Source organism: Ambystoma mexicanum, chromosome 1p (genome assembly GCF_040938575.1).
Source record: "Ambystoma mexicanum isolate Mex_15411 chromosome 1p, UKY_AmexF1_1, whole genome shotgun sequence".
Classification (NCBI taxonomy): domain Eukaryota; kingdom Metazoa; phylum Chordata; class Amphibia; order Caudata; family Ambystomatidae; genus Ambystoma; species Ambystoma mexicanum.
The window spans coordinates 476,019,520-476,027,711 of NC_090921.1; positions in this window are offsets into that span (position 1 = coordinate 476,019,520).

The window sequence follows — 8,192 nt, forward strand, 5'->3', positions numbered from 1 at the left end:
CTCCACGGTGTTTGCACATCTTCCTACTTACTTCGTAGTCAACCAGCACGGTCCCCTCAATTGCAATCTTATCCTTCAAATGCAAGCACCATGACAAAATGGCCGCCGCCATTGATATAGCCTGCGAGGGCTCAATCACGACACTGCATGATAACGTGGGGGAGTCGGGATGTACATGGCCCTGCCATGTATATTGCTCGATTCCCGATCCTTCCTCCATCTTGGAGTAACTAAAAGGAGGGCTTTGTAAGGATAAAAAACTCCCACATTAACTTTGAACAGGGAGGCATCCCACCTATGGATCATCTGCCATTGCTCCATTAGCTTGGCGTCTACAGTACCTCTAGGCACACTAACAATTGGCCTCCATCTAACCAGTGGCTCCCATGGTAATTAATACATAACCCACCAGAGCTTGGAAATAGAACTTTGTACAAAAAAGTACCCCTTTATTCGCAATATCATACATCTTAATTTGTACAAGATGAAATTAACGAGATCAATAGAGCATGAAGACTGACAAAAACAGCTTCCATCGCCTATATCACATTATGGAACTCCACAAAATGATTTAGCCCAGTAGGGTGGTTTTTGCCAAAAAAGATCAATCTTTGTTCCATATTTAAGAGTTTTCTATTGATGTCCTCCTGTGAGGCTCCTCTAACTTTTTTTTAGAATCACACAATGCAAATCTGTAAAGGTATGGCCTAGTTCTATGTAGTGTTCAGAAAATATTCATGCTTGACTCATTATCACAGATATATTTCTCAAATATACAAATTGGTGGGCAGTTTTATATACCCAAAATGCTCTTTGATTTTATGAAAGACAGCCAGACATCTGAATTGGTGCTTTTTGCTACCCTACCTATTTACAGAATGAGGATGCTTTACTCATTGTTGAATTGTTTGTATACTGAGGAAGTGTTTTATTTATAGACAATTATGAATTTATAAAAACGTGCCAGAGAGCATTTTTTACAATGTGTAGACTGGATGCAAGCCGAACCACCTCAGACCATGCCCAGTGACTCAAAATACATGTTTGCCTGGTCTCATGATATCTTGTTTGGGTGGGCTCCCCCTTCCTTTAAATCATGCCCAGCACTGTTTAGGTTATGCCCAACACTTAGGCCACATTCCATTTTTAGAGCCCTTGATTTCACATTTCATTTAAATCACTGGGAGCACCCACTTGCCAATGGGCCATCCATCCTAAGTGCAAGCAAAGAGTTGGATCACATGCAAAAGCAGAAGTAATAATACAAACTGTTGGTCAATTAGTACATGGCACAAAAGATTACATGGCACACTGGAGGCTCCACAAGTGCACTAAAGTACAGTAAAGCCATTACAATACGTTGTAGGATAATTAAGCACTAAACATTTAAAATATCAAACAAACTGTAGAGGAGCAGGTAGACGCTATCCTGCTGGCTCCAGCCCCCCAACGCTGTCATATTGGAACAGTCAGAGAAAAGCCATAAATTGGATCCCCTGCTTCGTTCTTATACCGCATTGAGTTTATGAGAGACATTATGCACTCAGACACCCATACAGAATGTACTCTTGCACTAAAAGTGTGGAAGGATGTTGCATGTCAGGGTGTCAGAATGAATCAATGGAAATTGTGGAAGGACGTTAAAATTAAATCTAATGAAGACAAAGTAATGGCACAAAGAAGATATATGAACCTCTGTTGAAAAGATATGAACATTTTGAGTAACGATGTAATTTAAGCAATTAGAGTAACATGAACCTAAAGCTAAAGTAATCATGGATCTAAAAGAAGATGAAGGAACAATAACTGTAAACACGCAGTAATGCAAGGTAGAAAGACAACGTGTAGAAGCTTCCTGTGGAGGAATATATAATGTGTCAATGACGGCCATATTAGAAAAATGGATGACGGCTCATGTTGAATTAAACCAAGCTACCTCAGAAACAGGCTGAGGCTGTAAGAATCAGGAGATGCAGAAAAACAGCAGACCTGATGATTAGTCAAGGTTGAACCAGAGCAAAGATGCTATTTTGGGGGATAAGCACAAAGCACAAATGGAGCACATGGATAAGCTCTGAATATGTGACATTCTTTATAAATGAAGGAAGATGAAATATCTGTGAGAGCCAAACTGTTGGTCAATTAAAAGTGTACAATGTTCATATGAGATCGAAGTCTCTAGATGCCAAAGGGAGCAACAGCACCCTGCATAATTAAATAAATAGCATAATTAAATAAATAGCAGTGAATGGAAGGCTGAAATTGACAAATGTGTTGTCTTTTCACATGTGATTCAGAAGTCAAAAACAAAGACTATTCATTAAAGCTTTAAGCTAAGACAGTGGTGTGCTCACACTCCCTTGAATGTTCCAGGACAGTGAGCAGCAACAAGGTCTACTGTACTTATTGATAGCCTAATATAGAATCCTACTTCCCACCCTACAATGGGCAAACATTCTGATATTTTACACCCTTCTTAAAATGCAGAAAAGTGTTAATTCACCTCCCCGGGGAACTATAGTTTCAGGTATAGGTTATTTCCTCAAACAGTTATCTCCATATGTGGACTTTTTCCATAAAGACAAAATACCATTGATGCAATTTTACATTGTGGCTACAACTGTGATATTACAAAGTTTGAAACATCTAGAATTTGATAGAACCAAACAATGCTTGATCACCCTTCACATTGAGGCATTAACTCTGAACATTCCTCAACAAGAAATCCTATTAATTGTTGAAAGTAAAGGCAGAGAACTGTGGTCTAACAAACTATATGGAAGTTACCATCTGAGAGCCTCACAGGATACTGTTTCCTTTGTTTATTTCTAAAGATATCATCATATTTTTTTATTACTAGAAGAATATGCTAAGCATGCGGAAGGCCTCAGGAATACACTTTTGACAAGAGGTTATCCACTCAAACTACTAAATAGGTCAATCAAACGAGCACAGACTAGTCCATGTGAGATGACTCTTACCCATTATCTGAAAAGATAGTGATTCTGATTCATTTATTACAGCAGTATTTGAGTTTCGGCCAATTATAAATGTGCAGGATTGCCTTTCAAAGGTGGAAACATCTTCAAGATGTGTAGGTAAATGTGATTCTTTCTAGAACTAATGGCAGGCACCATGTGGCTTGTACTCAGTATCTCGTCAAACAAGACATACTACAACCTTTTGACATCAGCCCGAGAAGGCATTCGGTTCAAAAACATTTTACAAACAGCAATACCAGTCATGTTGTATATTTGTTAAATTGTCCATGCAATAAATGATATGCAGGTATAACAAATAGGCTGGTTGAAAAGAGAATGTTAGAACACAAAGTTTGAATAAGTAAGGAAATAACAATGTGCTACTGTTACCACACTTCATTGAAATTAGTCATTCAAAACCAGAATTTATGTGAACATTCATGGCAAATGTTATACGCCCAAAAGGAGGTGGGAATCTGTCCCTAGTGCTTCTTAGATCTAAACAAAGATGGATCTTCAGACTGAATTTAGATAATGAAAGTCTAAATGAGGCTTTCGAGTGACAACTTGTAGCAACGAGTAACTGACATAAAACAACCCTGCTTAAAGTTAGACTTGTCCATCTATGGTGATCTGGCAGGTGCTCAGAAGAGAACTAGTGAAGGTGAAGGGCATGCTGCAAAGATGGTGATAAGGAGAGGGCAGAGTAGCTGCACAAGCTGAGGATAAGCAACCTGCAACAAGACAGTGTTGGGTAAGTGTTGTGTTATGCTGGCAAAACTCCAAAAGAAGCTACATACGCCAAGAGAGACACTACTAGGCATCTGCCACTGACACACCTGGACACAGAAAATGAGAGCAGCGCTGTGAAATACAAACAGTAGAGGAGAAAGGTGCTATGAGGCAGATGCATGTGATCCACTGTTAGGAAGGTGGCAGATAGACATTGCAAGGTGCAAGCGATATAACTCAGGAGGACTGGAGAATCAGCATGCAAGGTATAAGTGACTAGCAGGTGCAAGAGAGAAGTCACAAGCTCCACATTTTTGTGGAATTGTCAAGATGCCAGGAGACATGGTACAAAGACCAAGTCAGTGGAATGTTGATGAAACACTGTGAGCTACAACCCACCGGGAGAGTAGAGAATGCTTGCCAAGCCCCCTGAGAGAGGTCACATGTGGGGACACCAGGAGTCGCATGAAGTTGAAAAGTGTACTCACTGTTGAATGAGTTAAAGTGGTGGGAAGCAAGAAAACCAAGGGCTACAGTGCACTCTGGCAATTGGCATACATGGCCCAAAACCTACTGTGACATAGAAATAGAAACACCTCTAGTAGAATAGTCGTACCTTTAGTATTAAGGTAATGCAGTACTCCAGGAATTTAAGTTGAAATATACAAAGCGCTCTGTGAATGAGAAAGACATGAGTTAAATGAGACAATGCTGCATTCAGCACATTTCGGTAAATGTCCCAAAACTTTGTAGAAATGAGAACAAATATTCATTTTATTCTGCAAACTGATGTGAAAAATCCACAGTACTCCCTGAAGAAGAAAGAAAAGGAATCATAACCGGCAACACACGTAACTGGTCTAAAGATTGAAATGATGAAAAGACTTCATACAGCTACAAATGCAGACCCTGAGTATATTGAAATTAATTTCTTAAAAATGAACACACCTTTAGTTCAATATTTCTTCAGCTGTTCGGGATCAATTAATGCAACTCAACCACACTTCACACCTCAACTTGGCATGTGGCAGGGAATGCTTTACCACAGCTCTAGCCCATACAACTACTCAATTCACTGGTCACATCAGTGCAATTTAGCAGGAGGAACAGGCTTGTAGTGCCAGTCAGAAGACAACTCCCGTGCCATCTCTCATCTGTAAATTATCACAGAGAGGCAATTAGCATTGAAGGTCCATCCAGTCAGACACCAGATTCCAATCTGTGCGATCTCTTACTGTTCGCCACTGACGCACCATCAGCAAAGAGTACATCACTGCAAAAGCATAGCATCAGCAGATAGGCCCCTCAAAATGCCTTTCACACTGATCTGTTAGCACAACCGTGGAATAAAGCAGGGGGATTTCCCTCCCTAGGCAGGAGTCAGATGCCAATTAGAATCATGTAGCACCTACATTTTTTGATTGTTGTCCAAGATCTCTGGGATACATTAACATTATGATAAAAAGCATAATCCTTTCTGCTTACCAATCACATCATTCTACTAAAATCATATGGCTAGGGCAAATTACATCACATGACCTTTGACCCTTTGAGTGATACATTGTATGACCGTTGCCCCTATGAGAAGGCAGGCTGAGATATCGCAAATCATTGTACACTGAGGAAATCTCAGGAAGTGCCTACATTTAACATATGTGGTAAACTGATGGGCTACGTCAACTTCCTCCAAACCAAATAAAAAGAAAGCCTCGGAGTCACACAATGGAGTAGGGATGGATGAACTAGTTCTAGCAACACTCAAAACACCCCAAATACGGGTGGGTCGAGTCCCATGAATCCCTCCAACTTTTCTGAACAGTTGTCAGGAAATGTTGGAAGTCACACAGTGGTACAAAAGGAGAGTTGTACAGGGGAGAGGGTGGTGGGCGTGCTGGCTAGTGACATCCTCCACACGTCCCATTGCCCAACTGGGACCTGACAGGTGCCCGCCGGCATGGCAGTACGACTTGTTCAATATTTCCTGTTTCTAGTGCCTTTGAGCTACTAGAAATAAAAATAAAAACATATTATACACATCCTCGTTGTGGGGGAGATGGAGGGAGATGTTGGAGTGCTCAGTAGGGAGGTCGTGGGAAGCAGTGTGGTGTTGAGAAGCACAGGTTTACATCCATAAAAGTGAAATTTTGAAGGTCACCAAGCATTTGATTTGATTTGATTTTCATTTTTCTAATGCGCTAAATCGCCCATATACCTCAAAGCGCACACAGAACTGAGACAAGACACACAAAACAATGTAACAGGCAGTCCATGGGCGGGATATGTCAGAGTCGATGAAGCGGGTTAATACGTCCCACCGGTTCTGATTAATGCAGCGGATCAGTCAGGGTCAAGATTGAACAAGTGTGTCTTGACTCCCTTCTTGAACTCAGTGATGGACATAGCCTGCCTAAGATGGGTGAGGAGTTTATTCTAGGCCAGGGGGGCCTGGACATCAAATCCGGTTCCACCAAAGCCTGAGAGTTTAAATCTGGGTTGAGTGAGCTTTGTGGGGTCATTGGATCGTAAGGTACGAGTCACTCTATATGCAGATAATCGATCAGACAGATACTGTGGGACGTCTGCATAACGGCACTTGTAGGTGATGGTAAGCATTTTATGAATACCACATTGGGCCTCATTATAAGTTTGCCGGTCCGGGAACTACGGTACCGGTAAGCATGCCGGTACCGTAGTTCCCGGACCGGCAAACTACGAGCTGTGCTCGCGGGTGCCTTTCCGTCGGACCTGGCGGGCAGAAAGGCACCCGCAAGCACAGCATGTCGGATGCACCAGCACCGTTATAATTGGTGCCAGTGCATCCGACCTCCCAATTCCCATTCGGCCCTATGGGGCCGAATGGGAATCGGGAGCTTCTTTATTCTGGTGCCCGCGAAAGAGCAATTACAGGGTCCGGCAGGGCCGTAATGTCCCAGTAATTGGCCGTTCATGGGCAGCGGAAATAAATGACACCGACGGCAGCCGTGCCTGTATTATAGCCATGGCTACTGCTGATGTCATAATGAGGCCCATTGTCTCTTCGGAAGCCAGTGTAGTTCCCCTCTGGCCGTGGAGACATGAACTCTGCGAGAAATGCCAAAAACGGCCCTAACACCATTATTTTGTGTAACCTGCAGAGTATGCAGTTTACCTGTTGCAGTCCCTGCCAGGAGACTGTTGCCATAATCAAGGCACGAGTTGATGAGTACAATTGCCAGCAATGCCCTATTCTGTAACAAGATGTAGGGACGGATATGGTCCAAGAGTTTGGAAATGTAGCTACATGAGGCTTTAACTTGGGTGATGTGCAGCTTCATGGAAAGTTTCGGCATCCAATGTAATGCCCAAGGTCTTCACTGACCTTGCAACTTTAATTGTGATGTCGGCAATGGTAAAGGCATCGTAGTCGGAACTGAGTGTCTTCAGTTTACTGCCAGATGCTGATCAGTCACCCATGAAATGTGTGGGTCACGAATAAAAGGGAGCATAGATGTTGTAAAGAACCCTCTGGTGACAATTACATGACCCTTAACGAATGCCCCAGGTAACAACCATTGTGCCAACTTTCTGTATCCTCCTGGGCGACACTAGGCTCCCGTATGCTGCTTTCTGGGTATGCTGAATAGGCCGGAATGAACCACCTGAAAGCTGAGGGGATCAGGAGAAAATGGGCTGCAGACAAGGCCAGCCGCCTCAAAATTGCAACCCCGGACAGCCCCTGAATCACAGCCATGGTGAAGACCACGTAGCTGAATAGAGAGGCAAGGAAATACTGCGTGCCTTACTGTCTAAATGACAGGTGCCTTCAGTGCGTTAAGTGGGCTGGGGCTATCTAGGGCAGATTCCCGGCAGGCTGCGAATATTGTGTCAGAGACGGGGCCCTGCCGGTGCTACCGAAAGTCCCACACTAACCGCTGACCGCCAGGCTCTTAGAAGCCAAGGCTTTTTTCTAAAGCCTGAAGCTCTCGCGTGCAAGCAAGAGCTTCAGGCTTTAGGAAAAAAAGTATTGTCTTTGCAATGTGTCACTGTGCCGACCCCCTGCCAGACACACCTTTGATTAGAGATGCAGGGGTAGTGAACCCAGGGTCGGCGCCGCAATAAGAGAGGTAACAATTACATTACCTGACTGCTGCCTGTTCGGCCACGATCCTGCCCTTTTGCAAAATCAAGCCAGGTCTCTCTCTCCGGGGTGTGGCCTCACAGTCAGCATTCAGGTGAGGTGTTTCTTCTTAATTGTGGCACCCACCCCCTTCCAGTTCACGCCCCGTAAGAGCCCTGGTTCAAGTTTGAAGGCCACTTAAAGCACTGGGTGCCGCTTTTAGGTCAGCCTGTCACCTTTACCAGGGGTCATGATCCAGCCACGTGCCAGTGCGCAAAAGGAACTTCTATGGCATGTCATGGATGCTCCAATTATATTCTTTTATTTCATTCCGAATCGCAGCAACAATAGTTCTGATTGGATTTATATTGTGCCACAGGTGG